The sequence below is a fragment of the Loxodonta africana genome, chromosome 19 (genome assembly GCF_030014295.1).
Source record: "Loxodonta africana isolate mLoxAfr1 chromosome 19, mLoxAfr1.hap2, whole genome shotgun sequence".
Classification (NCBI taxonomy): domain Eukaryota; kingdom Metazoa; phylum Chordata; class Mammalia; order Proboscidea; family Elephantidae; genus Loxodonta; species Loxodonta africana.
Genome location: NC_087360.1, coordinates 53,423,638 through 53,438,732, shown reverse-complemented (window position 1 = coordinate 53,438,732; position 15,095 = coordinate 53,423,638).

The window sequence follows — 15,095 nt, the reverse complement described above, 5'->3', positions numbered from 1 at the left end:
TCTATTCCTTTTACTGAAACTTTCTATTTCTTTACTGAGAATTTTCACTTGCTTGATGTGCTCTGGTGGTGCAAAGGTTAAGCACTTGGCTGCTAACTAAAAGGAGAAAGACCTGGCAATCTGCTCCCATAAAGATTACAGCCTAGAAAATCCTATGAGGCAGCTCTACTCTGTCACATGGGGGGTCATTATGAGTCTAAATTGACTTGATGGCACCTAAAAACTTAAATTTTTGTCAGATAATTCTAACATCTCTGTCATTTTGGTGTTGGGAAGTATTGATTGTCTTTTTTCATTCATGTTGAAATTTTCCTGGTTCTTGTTATGACAACTGATTTTCAATTGAAACTTGAACATTTTGAGACTTTGGGTCTTACTTAAACGTTGTTTTAGCTTGCTTCCTCTAATACCACTCTGAAAGGAGGAGAGTAAATGCTGCCTCTCCACTGTTAAAGGAGGAGGTAAAAGTCCAGGCTTCCCATCTGGATACACAAGGGAGAAGGGGCTTATCATTACTACTTGGTGAGGCTGGAAGTTCTGGCTCTCCACACTGGCTGGGAGGGGTAGAAATGCCCCCTTACTTTTTCCCAGGTGGCCTTCACTAACACTGCAGGATGGGGGTGGTCTTGTGACCACTGGACAGTAGTGAAAACGCTCACCGTCCACTAGGAACTCCTCCAATACCACCCCAGCGTTGGTGTCAAGCCCCATCCAGTGGGATTTGAAGCACCTCATTACAGCCTGACAAGACAGGAAGTCTAGGCTCCACACTTGGCCTTTGCTGATGGGAGTGGGCTGAGGCCACAGATTTTTCTGTTGTGTTTGGCTGGAGTAGAGCGGTGAATGTCTAAAAGTTGCTGTCTTGTTAGGATGCTCTTTTCTTGGTCCTTTGGCTAAAGAGAGCAGACTTTTGTTGGGACTCTTCTTCTCTCTACCTGTCATCATTTTGGGGTTGCCAAGTTCTTCAGCTCTAAGTCTGGTATACATGAGACAAAAATAAAACCCAGGGAGCTTACCAGTGTGTAATTTCTGGGGTCCCAAGGCCCCTAGCCAATCTGCTTTCTCTCAATCTTTCAAAGTTTTCCTATGTTTGTCCTATTGCATATGATATCCAGGGGGATTTGTACTTAGCAGGAGAAATAGGGGAAAGTATGTCTACTCCACCTTTCTGGAAGTCCTGCATTGCACTTATGTTTTACACATATTTTTTCCCCTCCACTAGAATACTTTAAGAGCAAGGAGAAAGCTTTATTCATTTGCTTCCTCAGCAGCACTTAGCAAAGACAGTGTGTCCAACATATGACTATTGATTGAATTATGAATAAATGTCATGTCTAAGGGCCCATGAATAATCCTTTGCAGTGCCTAGCTCAGTGCTCTTTCCACATTACCTTACAGTCTCTCAAATACTGAGATTGTGCCTGTAATTTACTTACTTATAAGCATGTAGCGGATATCCTGAGATTTCCTCATTCTATGCCAAGTGCTTACACTCTGGTTTAACTGAATGTGTGCTGTCTTGAATACATACTATGAGGCAAGAAGCTCAGAGATAAGAACAAAAGCCACAGTTCTCAAGTTTAAGGAGGACAAACACTTGATACCTGGTACAGAGGCAGCAGAAATTTTCTAATGAAGAAAACACTAGGCAGCCTTCAGAAAGATTGCGTCTAGGTATTTTCATCTTGTCTCCCTCATTTGCTGCTGCCTCCAAAACTACTATTAGGTTGGAATCAGAGAAAACAGAGCAGAAGAGCTTTTGGGATTTCCTAAATTGAAAGCAAAATTGCATCTCATTAAAATGTGCACACACACAGTCACATACACACTGCATACTCGCATACTCAAATTACGGGTTACATGAATTCCCAGATCACTGGGTAATTTATTCAATTCCTATTCCCCCACTGTTGAGACACACCAAAGTATAAACCAGTAAACATAAATAATGAACTGCTTTATTGCCTTTATCAATCATAAATATTATATTAAACCCCTCAGGAAAGGCTTATAATTAAATCCTCCATTCATGGTTTGGGGTGCCGAGTCCCTAGCTGGGGGACTTGTGAGCCAGCTTCACTCCCTCCATGATTTTATTAAATAGGGTAAATCCCACATTGGACTTCCTGTTTAACCAAGACCAATCTCACACCCTCCTGTCCTTCAGAGGAGCAGATATGATCTCAACCAGCTCTGCGCAACAGAAATTTTAGATTTTCTGGTCGTCAAATTTTTAAATGTAAAAAGAAAAAGGTAAAATTAATTTTCATAATATATTTTATTGACCCAATATATCCAAATCTTTTCATTTCAACATGTAAATTTTTTAAAATTATTAATGGGTTATTTCATATTCATTTTGTACTAAGCTTTGAAATCCAGTCTGTATTTTACCCTTACAGCATGTCTAAATTTGGACCAGCCACATTTTAAGAGTTCACTAGCTATCTGTGACTAGGGCTACTATATTGGACATATAGCTCTAAGCCATGAGTGAATAAACGAATGGATGAATGAGTGAATGAATGAATGAAAAACACTCACGCCCCCTCACTTCCGTCACATATGATGGCTGGAGATGAGCAGGTAGAAGCTAGAGACTTCACAATTATTACCAGTGTAAAAATGTCATGCCTTACATTTTCCAGAAATTCATTGCTTCCCAGAATTCTTCTATTTGTACCATCTGGTCCTTGAGACAACCCTGTGAAATTGGAAGGTGTCTGCAGGGATCACAGAATCCCAGGCCTGGCAGACAGCCCCACCCCCACAGTGCCATCCTCTCCACTATGGGCACACAGATAAGCACACAACCCACCACAATGAGAAATCTCCCTCAGTGGCCCTCTCTCCTCTCAGGTCTCCTCGGCAAGAGTTTCTCACTTCCCACTGACTACATTTTGGGCACTGTCATGTCTTGCAGAGCTGTACATGGGCGCATTTGTATTCCAAAGACAGTCAGTGCCCTGTATGTTCCACGGAGGAAATGCCTTCCTGGGAGCCCTGGTCGCACAGTGGTTAAGAGCTTGGCTGTTAACTAAAAGGTCAGCAGTTCAAATGCATCAGCCATTCCTTGGAAACCCTTTGGGACAGTTCTGCTCTGTCCTATAGGGTCACTATGAGTTGGAATTGACTCAGTGGCATTGGGTTTGGTTGGGTTTTTGGAGCAAGTAGTCATTCCCAGTCCTGTACTGCATTCCATACTCTTATCCCTCTCCTTCGAGGACCAGGCCAGCCCAACTAGGGCCTTAGTATAAAGGACCAGTTCCTGGAAGGGTTAACAGAGCCCAGGCTGGTCAGGCTTACCCAGAACAGCCAGGCACAGGCCAGAAAGCAAATGTGTGTATACAGGTCCTAAAACCAAGAATCATGTGCTTTTAAAAAACTGAGAGAAGGTCAACGTGGCCAGAGCATGGAGAATGGAGGGAAAAGTTGTACAATATGGGTTGTAAATGGAGGCAGGACCTGGTCAACAATATAGGCCCAGAAAGTAAAGTGAGTGCTAGAACTCAAATTTAGGGCTTCTCACTCAAGTACAGAGCATCCTCCACATCAGTCATGGCCCAATCAGCCCAGCACAGAACTTTTCCCCATGGGTTGGAAACACATACTTTCTTAATCCAGGTTCTCTAGACAAACAGGATCAGTGAGACATATATATACACACAGAGAGAGAGATTTTCTTCAAGGAATTAGCTCACACGGTTTTGGGGGCTGGCAAGTCTAAAATCCACAGGTCAGGTGATCGACTGGAGACTCCTGTTAGCTCGCATGACTGTGGAGTCTGACAAGTGCAAAATCCGTAGGTCAGGCACAGACTGTAGATTTCTGCAAACTTGCATCTCAAAATTCATAGGCCAGGCAACAGAAAGAGTGCAAAGTCAGGTAAGAGAGCAAGTTCTGCCAAAATATCTATTTATATTCTGGAGGCAGACCACATCCTAAAGAAACTCACCTTTCAACTAGTTGATTAATTAGATTAGACTATAGAAGATCATTATATTACATTATGTTATGGGACAGCAACTAGTCTAGTGTTTTACCAAACCCCTGGGCATCATAACTTACCAAGTTGACACACAGAATTAACCGTCACATCTACTAAACAAAAAGACAGCAACAGTTGCCATCCAGCCAATTCTGATTCATGGGGATCCCACGTGTCTCAGAGTAGAACAATGTTCCACACGGTTTTCAGTGCCCGATTTATCAGAAATAGATTGCCAGGCTTTCCTTCCGAGGTACCTCTAAGTAGACTCAAACTGCCAACCTTTTGGTTATCGGTTAGCAGCCGAGCACGTTAACCATTTGCACCACCCAGAAACATCTACTAGAGATAGTCCAAAACATGCATACTCCAAACATTCTGCCATTTCTCCAGAGTGTAATATTCAAGGGAGGGCAGGGTTGCATGGCCAACAAAACTAAGAATTATAAAATGCCAAGTCTGGAAGATTTGATTTATTCTATCTCTGACAAGAGTAGCAAGGAGCATGTTTAGGGAATGAATATGAAGTTTAGGATAACATCCTAAAATATTGAACTCCCTCCTCAGCTCGTTATGGAGCTTTGAAATTTGTAAACCCTTCTTGAAGTTATTTATATTTTCAGCTAGTACAACATCTCTTGGGGATGAAGAGTTGCATAAATTTATATTACTCACTGGGTAAAGTGGGACTTCCCTTTAGTTCTCCTAGAATTATCTCTTGTCAAGTTTTATGAGAATGAAGGAGAAGGAGGAATTTAAGTCTAAAATGTTAGGATTTTGACATAAACTATATCTTTCAAGATTGGATAGCCTTTCATCCCATGCTCCATCAGACTTGATCTTTCCAGATTTAAGAACCCTAATCACTTTGCCATCCCTCTTGATCATTTCAGTTGCCTTCCTTACAGCTTTTACATTTGACCTCTCTCTCTCTTGCTCCACCCTCTCTCTCTCTCTGTCTCTGTAGCTGTCTTGCTGAAAGTAAAGTGATTAATAATATACTGAAGTAGTAGAAAGAGATGTATAAGTAGCATAAACTATAATTACTGACTACTATATGCTTTTTTTTTTTTTTTTTTTTTTATGCTTGGTCCATCACATACTTCAGTGAAGTCAATACTCACAACAGCTTCATAGGCTTACAGGGCCTGCACGCCCTATATGATCCAGCTCCTGCCTTCCTCTCCAGCCTCACCTTGTGCCACTCTGCTCCTTGCTCACAACGCCCAGGAACCCTGGCTTCTTTCTGTTTTAAATGAACCAAGATCATTTGGGCATCAGAGCTCTTGCACATGCATCCCATTTAAGAAGAGAAGCTGTGCCTGATATGGAGGAAGCACTCAACACATATTTGTTAAGTGACAACTGAAAGATTAACCATGTGCTAACAACAACAAAAAAAAACAACAACAACAACATGACTTCCAAGAGTATGGAACCTAAGCAAATGGAGCTACTATCAATACTGTAGACTGAGATAGTTTCCTTAATCTTCTTCCTGTGAAACAAATATGCTTTCGTCACCCAGGTCCCAATACCAGTCAACATCAAATTGTCATTTATTGGGAGACCTACTATGTGCCAGGCATGAGGCTAAGCAGTGGAGAGGGCAAAGAATATCTCAGGGAAGTTTTGATTTTACACACACACATCCATGCTCACATTCACACCACAGATATATACGTGCACGTACCCACACACACTCACACACAGTATAATTGCCTCTCAGTCTTGATTTCAAGGGTGACTGGGGATGAGGACCAAAATCCACAACTCCCCGTCCTCCAAGTCCCCAGTTCACTCCACTACCATGTTGAATATGCCTGAAATTCCATTAACAGAAAGAGAAGCTTCCATTATAACATCAGAAGAAAGGCTAAAACTACAAACACTTGGGAGGGTTAACATGTTGCCTGAAAATCGCTCAACCATAGTGCAAATAAGAGAATAAAAACTTTATCATTAAGTGTAGGTTTAATTCCCTAATTAGTCTGTAAGCTTCTGGAAACCACAGCCTGAACTCTGTCTTTGCACACTCTGACCTATGTGTCTTGGACTTTCATACCTTTCTGGCGTTAGTTAAGTGTGCCCTCTCTACCTAGACTTCCTTTTCCATTGTCTTCATGGAGACCTCCTGCTGGTATCCTTTGATGTCCAACTTAAATGGCCACCTCCACTGTGAAGACCCCCTAAGGACCTTTGTATGATACCCCAGCACTTTACGCAGGCCTCTACATGGCCATGATCATACCTTGTCATTATGTCTGATGTCTCCTCACTAGATAATGAGCTCCTCTAAGTCAAGGACTCTGTCTCACTCATATCCCTCTCTCTCCACATCAAATACCATGCCAGGCACATGGTAAAAACTTTGTTAAGATGTTAGCTAAATAAATGTATTTATTTGACAGAAGTCAAAGGGGCACACCCCTTTCTGGCTTGTGGAAATGTTGCTAGGATGTATAGTCCAGCTCCCTGACTGCCTCCATGCCTATAGGCCCTAGTTGACATTCAGGTATGGCTGTTAGAAGACATGATTCCTGAAGGCTGTAATTGCTGGTGACATATGGATTGTTTTACTGCAGTTCTTAACACAATCCTTCCTTCCTTCAGCAGCACATGAGACCCTGAGCATAGCCACACTGAGTCAAACCATGATACATCTAGCCCGCTACTATCTCTGACAATAACAGCAAAAGCTGATGTCACATAGAGAGTCATGTGGGACAATTCTGAGCACTTTTCCAGGGGACATGGCCCCTTCCTCTGTTTCCACCAACAATTACAAGCACATGCTCTTTTCCTGATTCAGACCGGGAACCAGCACCCGCTGCCAAACCCCCATCTGGCCATACTAAGACAGATGCTTGAAATCAAAGCAGAAAATTCTATTTCTGGGACAAGATGGCATGGACCCACTTTTCCTGCTCTTTTCCCTCAAAATAAAACTAAAAACTCTGGAAATAATTCAACAGTATAAAACGGTCATGAAATGTGGAAAGAGGGTCAGCTAAGAACCTCAGGACTTGAATAACAACACCATAGTGACTTTCCTGGGTTTCACTTTTATCTCCTGTGCATGACAGACTAAGTGCTGTGGAGTTCTATGGCCCAGAACCACAGGGCAAAGACAAAAAAAGAAGAAGAAAAGAAAGAAAGAAAGCCAAGTAATTGAGAAGAGGAAAGCCCAGAGAGGGGTTGGCAGAAAAACACATACCCAGTGTCAGCAGTAGCCCAGTCTGCTCACAGCATGCCAACAACAAATCCCAAAAGGCCAACACACCTCACACCCCATACCTGACAGTAGTGGCTAGCCTAATCTACTTACAGCAGCAGCAGCAATCATTTCATTCACCACATCTGCTGACAGTAGCAGTCTTGATCTGTTCAGAGCAGAGACCTCAGCAAAGGACTCAGAGAACCTACACGCTAAATCTAAACAGAGAACTGCCAGATAAAAAAAGAAGATTTTAAATAACATCAAGAATTTCCTAATATCCAAAATGTCCAGGATGCAACAGAAAAGTCACTCATCATGCCAAGACCCAGGAAAATAAGGATAAAAAATCAACAAAAGCAAACACTGAAATGAATCAGATGTTGGAATTATCTCACAAAAATTTTAGAGCAGCCATCATGAAATTGCTTCAATAAGTAATTATAAATTCCCTTACACAAATGAGAAAATAGAAAATCTCAGCAAAAAGTAGTTATTAAAAAAGAAACAAATACAAATTATAGAAATGAAAAATATAATAACTAAAAATTTAAAAACTTGATGGAAGGGCTTGATAGTAGAGTGGAAATAATATGTAGTGAAACTATCTTTCAGAAATAAAAGCAAATAAACACATTCTCAGATGAAGGAAAACTAACAAAATTTTTGCTAGCAGACCTACTCTTAAGGAATAGCTAAAGAAAGCTCTCCAAATGGAAAGGAAGTGGTAACAGAATAAGAATTGAAACTTCAGAAAGGAAAGAAAAACAATGGGAGGGTGGAGCCAACATGACTCTACAGACAGAAGCACCACACAGTCCCTCCACAGCAAAGACCCGAAAAACTAAGTAAAACAGAGACAAATGTCAATCTTGGAACCGTAACGGTCAAATGAAGAGATAAAGAACTCAACCAAGCACCAAATGGAATAAGAAACTGACAGACAACAGAGAGCAAGGAGAGATACAGAGTGGAGGTCCCCTATCAGCTAACTTGGTACGGCTTCACCATCTTGGACTCTTCAGCCATGAAGAACGGCTGACAGAGAGTACAGGAAGATACTTTAGCTCAGCCTCCACTGCTTTCCAGTGGGCCACTGGGGTTGCTCAGCCAGGGAGGTGCCAGATCCTTGCCTCTTGGATTCACCCTCCCCACACATGCCAGCTCCTTCAGTGCCATTTTTTGTTGCTTTTTTTGGTTTCTTCTCTCTCTCACCTCCTTCCCCTCCTTTTTCTCAAATGCCTGGCTCCATGTGCCATCCCCGCTCCTTCTTGATAGGCTGTGAAGCTCTGTTCAGCTGGGGAACCACTTCCTTGCTCGGCTCTGCCACGCCAGTGGGAGTCATGGGGCTTATTTTCTTCTTTTTGTTTTTCTTCATTTCTTGATTTCTTGTCTCTCTCTACTTTCCTTCTTTTCCAGTCTCCTGAATACCTGGTGCTGTGTGCCATCTCTGCCTCTTCTAGACAGGCTGTGCAGTGCCAGGCCACCAAGTCAGTGGGCTCCCTTGTTGATTTTTTTTTCTTTTCTTGATTTCTTGTCTCTCTCTACCACCCTTCCCTTCTTTTCTCCTGGACACCTGGCATCATGTGCCATCTCTGCTGCTTCTATATGGGCTGTGCAGTGCCATGCAGCTGCAAAGCCAAATACCACCACAATAGTGGGCTCCCTCAAGGCATCTTTTTTCTTTCTACCTTCTTTTCTTGGTTTCTTGTATCTCTCTACCTTCCTTCCTTACCCTTCTCCTGAACACCTGGTGACATGTGCCATCCTACTCCTTCTTGACCAGCTGTACAGTGCCACTTGGCTGGTAACCTCTTTCTGGTGGACTCCCTTGGGGCTTTTTTTTTATTTCTTCTTTTTTTCCTGGTTTCTTATCTCTCTTTGCATTCCTTCCTTACCCTTCTCCTGAACACCTGGTGCCATGTGCCATCTCTGCCCTTTCTTGATGGGCTGTGCAGCACTGCTCAGCTGGGGACCTGAGTCCATTGGGCTCCCTTGGGACATTTTTCTTTCTTTCTTTCTTTTTTCCTTTGGTTTCTTGTCTCTCTCTACCTTCCTTACCCTTCTCCTGAGCACCTGGTGCCACATGCCATCTCTGCTCCTTCTGGATAGGCTGTACAGTGCTGTTTGGCTGGGCACCTGCTTCTGGTGGGCTCCCTTAGGGCATTTTTTTCTTTCTTCTTCTTCTTTTTTTTTTTTTTTTGCTGTTCCTTTTATCTCTCTATCTCACTTCCTTTCCTTCCTCCCAGCCACCTGGCATCCTTTTTTTTTTTTTTTCTTTTTTTCTCTGTTTCTTGTCTTGCTCTACATTCCTTCCCTTCTTTTCTCCTGATCACCTAGCTGCCTGTGCCTTTCTCTCTCCTTTTTTAAAAAAATCTGGTTTCTTATCTCTCTCTCCCTCCCTCTCTTCCCTTTCTCCTGCTCACCTAGCTGTGTGTGCCATATCTGTCCCTTCTTGATGATCTGTGCCTCACCACCTGGCTAGAAAGTCACCAGCATATGGCTTCCCCAGGTAAGTACTGCTCCAATGGCAGGCTTCCTCAGCACTTTTTTTCTTTTTGGCTCCTGTCTCTCTCTCCTCTTCCTCTTTTTACCCACACCCACTTAGCTGCACACATCACGACCCCCCACCCCGCCTATATGCACCATGCCCCGAGCAATGCACCCCTGAGCAGTGTAGGCACAGTCTACCAGAATCTGCCCTGTACTGACCCCCAGCACTGCATTGTTGGCCTCTGTATATGTCACAATGTATCCTGGCACCTTCCCTTCTGCTGGACCTGTCTTACTGCACAATAGCTGAGAGACTGGCCCTGCCCATTGGACAAGATGGTGAGAAGTATCATGCCCACAGATGAGCAAACAGCAAAGAATGTACAGCCTGCCTGCTCAGACATAACCAAATAAAACAAAAAGCAGGATGAAACAAACAAATCTACAATCAATAAATGAAGAAATTAACTCCTGAATATCCCAAATACAGCAGACAATATCAAAACATATTTTTAAAAAATAGGCCAGGATGGTTCCAGTAGGTGCCCAAAATAAAATACCAGATGACCTTCCAGGAGAAGAAAAGACACTGGAACTACCTGATAGAGGATTCAAATCTCTAATATTCAGGGCTATCCAAGAGTTGAAAGAAAAAGCAGACAAGAATGAAGAAAACATAGACAAAATCAAGGAGAAGATGGACAAAACAATGGAATAATTCAGGAAAATAATACAGGAACAAAATGTCAAAATAACTTCACAACTAGAAATCATACAAAAGCACCAATTACAAATCCAAAAGATAAACAACAAGATTTCAGAACTGCACAGTGTTATAGAAGGTTTGAGGAGCAGCTTTGAAACAATGGAAGGCAGGATCAGTGAAATTGAAAACAAATACTTGCATACCAATTTGCTTGATGAAAAATCAGAGAAAAGAACAAATAAAAATGAAGAAACCCTGAGAATGATGTGGGATGCAATCAAAAGCAAAAATCTGCAAGTGATCAGAGTTCCAGAACAAGGGGAGAAAACAGAAAACAGAGAGAGACTCATCGAAGAATTTCTGATACAAAGCTCCCCTAATAGCATAAAAGGGGAAAAGCTGACCACCCAAGAAGCTCAACAAATCCCATATAGGATAGGCCCCAAAAGAAAATCACGAATGCATATAATCACATTTGTTAAACCAAAGACAAAGAAAGAAACCCAAGAGCAGCTCGAGAAAAACATAAAGTCACATATGGAGGGGAAACAATAAGACTAAGCTCTGATTACTCAGCAGAGACCATTTAATTGCCAACCAAGAATAATATATCTAGCAAAATTCTCACTCAGATATGATGGTGAAATTGGGACATTTCTGGATAAATATAAATTAAATGAATATGTAAAAACTAAACCAAACTAACAAGAATTATTAAAGGGAGTCCTTCGATTAAAGAAAAACATCAGATGACAGCCTGAATCTAGGACACAAGACCATATCAGCCAGATACCAATCTAGTTAATGAACTCTCAAGGATTAATCAAAACTAAAAGATTTACAACAGAGAACCTGAGAGGTTAATCTGTAAATGATAGCAATGTCAGAACAATAAAAGAGGGAATAAATGGCGTAGCTATAGAACTTTCAAATGGACAGGAAGGCAAGGTGATGCCAAGTGAAAAAACAACAGTTCAAACTTAGGAAGATAAGGACAAATTTCAAAGTAACCATAAAAAAAAGGTAACAAACCTACTCATCAAAATAAAGAAGAAAAACATAAAGTCTCAGTAAACAAAAATCTGCACAAACAAAAGAGATGAAAAAAAAAAATCCACAAACAGAATTCAGCACAGAAGAGTAAGAGGAACAAAGAAAACGTCAGCACCAAAAAAAAAAAAAAAAAAAAAGCATTACAAAATGAGGGCAATAAACTCACACCTATCAATAATTACACTGAATGTAAATGGCCTAAATGCACCCATAAAGAGACAGAGAATGACAGAATGGTTAAAAAAAACAGGATCCATCAATATACTGCCTACAAGAGACACACCTTAGAAACAAAGACACAAATTCATTAAAAATCAAAGGATGGAAAAAATATATCAAGCAAACAGCTACCAAAAAAGAGCAGGAGTGGCAATACTAAAAAAATTTTTTTTTTTTTTTCTTAGTAATCTCAGATAAAATAGACTTTAAAACAAAATCCACCATAAAAGACAGAGAAGGGCATTACATAAAGATTAAAAAGTCTATCATGAAGATATGACCATAATAAATATATACATACCCAATGACAGGGCTCCAACATACATAAAACAAACACTAACAGCACTGAAAAGAGAAATCAACGGTTCCACAATAATAGTAGGAGATTTCAACACAACACTCCTGGTATAGGACAGAACATCTAGAAAGAAACTCAGCAAAGATATAGAAGATCCAAAGACCACAATCAGCAAACTTGACCTAATAGACATGTACAGAACCCTCCACCCAGCAGCTGCAAAGTATACATTCTTTTCCAACACACATGGAATGTTCTCCAGAACAGACCACATCTTAACCACAAAACAACCCTCAAAAAAATCCAAAACATTGAGATAATGCAAAGCACTTTCTCTGATCAAAATGCCACCAAAGTAGAAATTAACAACAGGAAGAACAAGGAAAAAAAATCAAAAATACGGAAACTGATATAACACCCTGCTTAAAAACCACTGAGTAATAAAATAAATCAAAGATGGAGTCAAAATTCGTAGACTCAAATAAGAATGAAAATACATCATACCGAACCTTTGAGACACAGCAAAGACAATACTCAGGAGTCAATTTACAGCAATAGATACACAATCAAAAAAGAAGAAAAGGATAAAGTCAAAACTTTAGGTACACAACTCAAAGAAATAAAAGAGAACAACAAAAGAAACCCAGAGCCACCAGAAGAAAGGAAATAATAAAGATCAGAGCAAAAATAAATGAAATAGAGAATAGAAAAGCAATAGAAAGAATCAACAAAACCAAAAGTTTGTTCTTTGAAAGCATCAACAAAATCAGCAAAGCACTGGCCAAACTGATAAAAGAAAAACAAGAGAGGACGCAAAGAACCCAAATAAGAAATGAAATAGGGACATTACAAAAGACCCAACTGAAATAAAAAGGATCATAACAGAGTGCTATGAAAAACTACACTCTGACAAATTTGAAAACCTAGAGGAAATGGACCAATTTCTAGAAACACACTGCCTACACATACTAACACAAACTGATGTTAAAAACCTGAACAGACCCATGACAAGAGAAGAGACTGGGAAGATAATTTAAAAAAAAAAAAAAAAATCCCAACAACAAAGAAAGCCCTGACCCAGATGACTGCACTGGAGAATTCTACCAAACATTCATAGAAGAACTTACACCAGTACTACTCAAACTATTTCAGAACATAGTAAAGGAAGAGATACTTCCAAATTCATTCTATGAAGCTGGCATAACCCTGATACCAAAACCAGGCAAAGACACCACAAAAAAAGAAAATTACAAACCAATAACTCTAATGAATATAGATGCAAAAATTCTCAACAAAATTCTAGCCAATAGAATTCAGCATCATATCAAAAATAATAATACACCATGACCAACTGGGATTCACACCAGGTATAAAAGGATGGTTCAACGTTAGGAAATCAATCACCATAATTCACCACATAAATAAAATAAACACATAATCAATGGAAAAAAAGGCATTTGACATAGTCCAATACCAATTCCTGATAAAAACTCTCAATAAAATCGGTATAGAAGAGAAATTCCTCAACATAATAAAGGCTGTCTATACAAAACCAACAGCCAACATCATTCTTAATGGAGAGAGGCTGAACACATTCCCCTTGAGAACAGGAACAAGACAAGGATGCCCTTTATCACCACTCCTATTTAACATTGTGCTGGAAGTCCTAGCTAGAGCATAAAGGCAAGGAAAAAAATAAAGGGCATCCAAATTTGTGATGAAGAAGTTAAACTCTGTATTTGTTGATGATATGATACTATACATAGAAAACCCAAAAGACTCCATGAGAAAACTACTGGAAGTAATAGAAAGATTCAGCAGAGCAGCATGATACAAGATAAACATACAAAAATCAGTTGGATACCTATACACCAAGAAAGAGAACAACAAAAAGGAAATCAGGAAAATAGTGCCATTTATAACAGCCTCTAAAAAAATAAAATACTTAGGAGTAAATCTAACCAAGGATGTAAAAGACCTATACAAAGAAAACTACAAAACTCTACTGCAAGAAACCAAGAGATCTATATAATTGGAAAAACATACAATGCTCATGGATAGGTAGACTCAACATTGTGAAAATATCAATTCTACCCAAAGCAATCTACAAATACAATGCAATCCCAATCCAAATACCAACAACATTCTTTAAAGAGATGGAAAAACTAATCATTAACTTTATATGAAAAGGGAAGAGGCTCAGGATAGGTAAAGCACTATTGAAGAAGAATAAAGTAGGAGGACTTGCATTACCCGACCTCAGAACCTACTATACAGCTATGGTAGTCAGAATAGCCTGGTAATGGCACAACAACAGATGTATTGACCAATGGAACAGAATTGAGAACCCAGATCTATATTCATCCACCTATGGTCACCTGATCTTCTACAAGGGCCCTAAGTCCATCATGTGGAGAAAAGGCAGTCTTTTAAACAAATGGTGCTGGCAAAACTGGATGTCCACCTGCAAAAAAAATGAAGCAGAACCCATACGTCACACCATACACAAAAACTTATTCAAAATAATCAAAGACCCAAATATAAACCTAAAAAGTATAAAGATCATAGGGCATTACGCTGAGTGAAATTTAAAAAAAAAAAAAACTGGTGCCATTGAGTTCATTCCAACTCATAGCAACCCTATAGACAGAGTACAACTGCCCCATATGGTTTCCAAGGACCACCTGGTGGATTCAAACTGCTGACTTTTTGGTTAGCAGCTGTAGCTCTTAACCACTACACCACCAGGGCTTCTGATTGAAATAGGTCAGTCACGAAAGGACAAATATTTTATAAGAATATCACCATAAAAATTCATGAAAAGGTTTACACACAAAAAGAAACAATCTTTGATGGGTACAGGGGAGGGGAGGAGTGGGATGGAAAAACACTAAATAGACAATAGATAAGTGGTAACTTTGATGAAGGGTAGGTAAGAGTACTCAGTACTGGGGAAGCCAGCACAACTTGTCCAAGGCAAGGTCTTGGAAGCCCCATAGACACATCCAAACTCCCTGAGGGACCAAAGTACTGGACTGAGGGTTGTGGGGACCATGGGCTCGGGGAACATCTAGCTCAATTGGCATAACACAGTTTATAAAGAAAATGTTTTATATCCTAC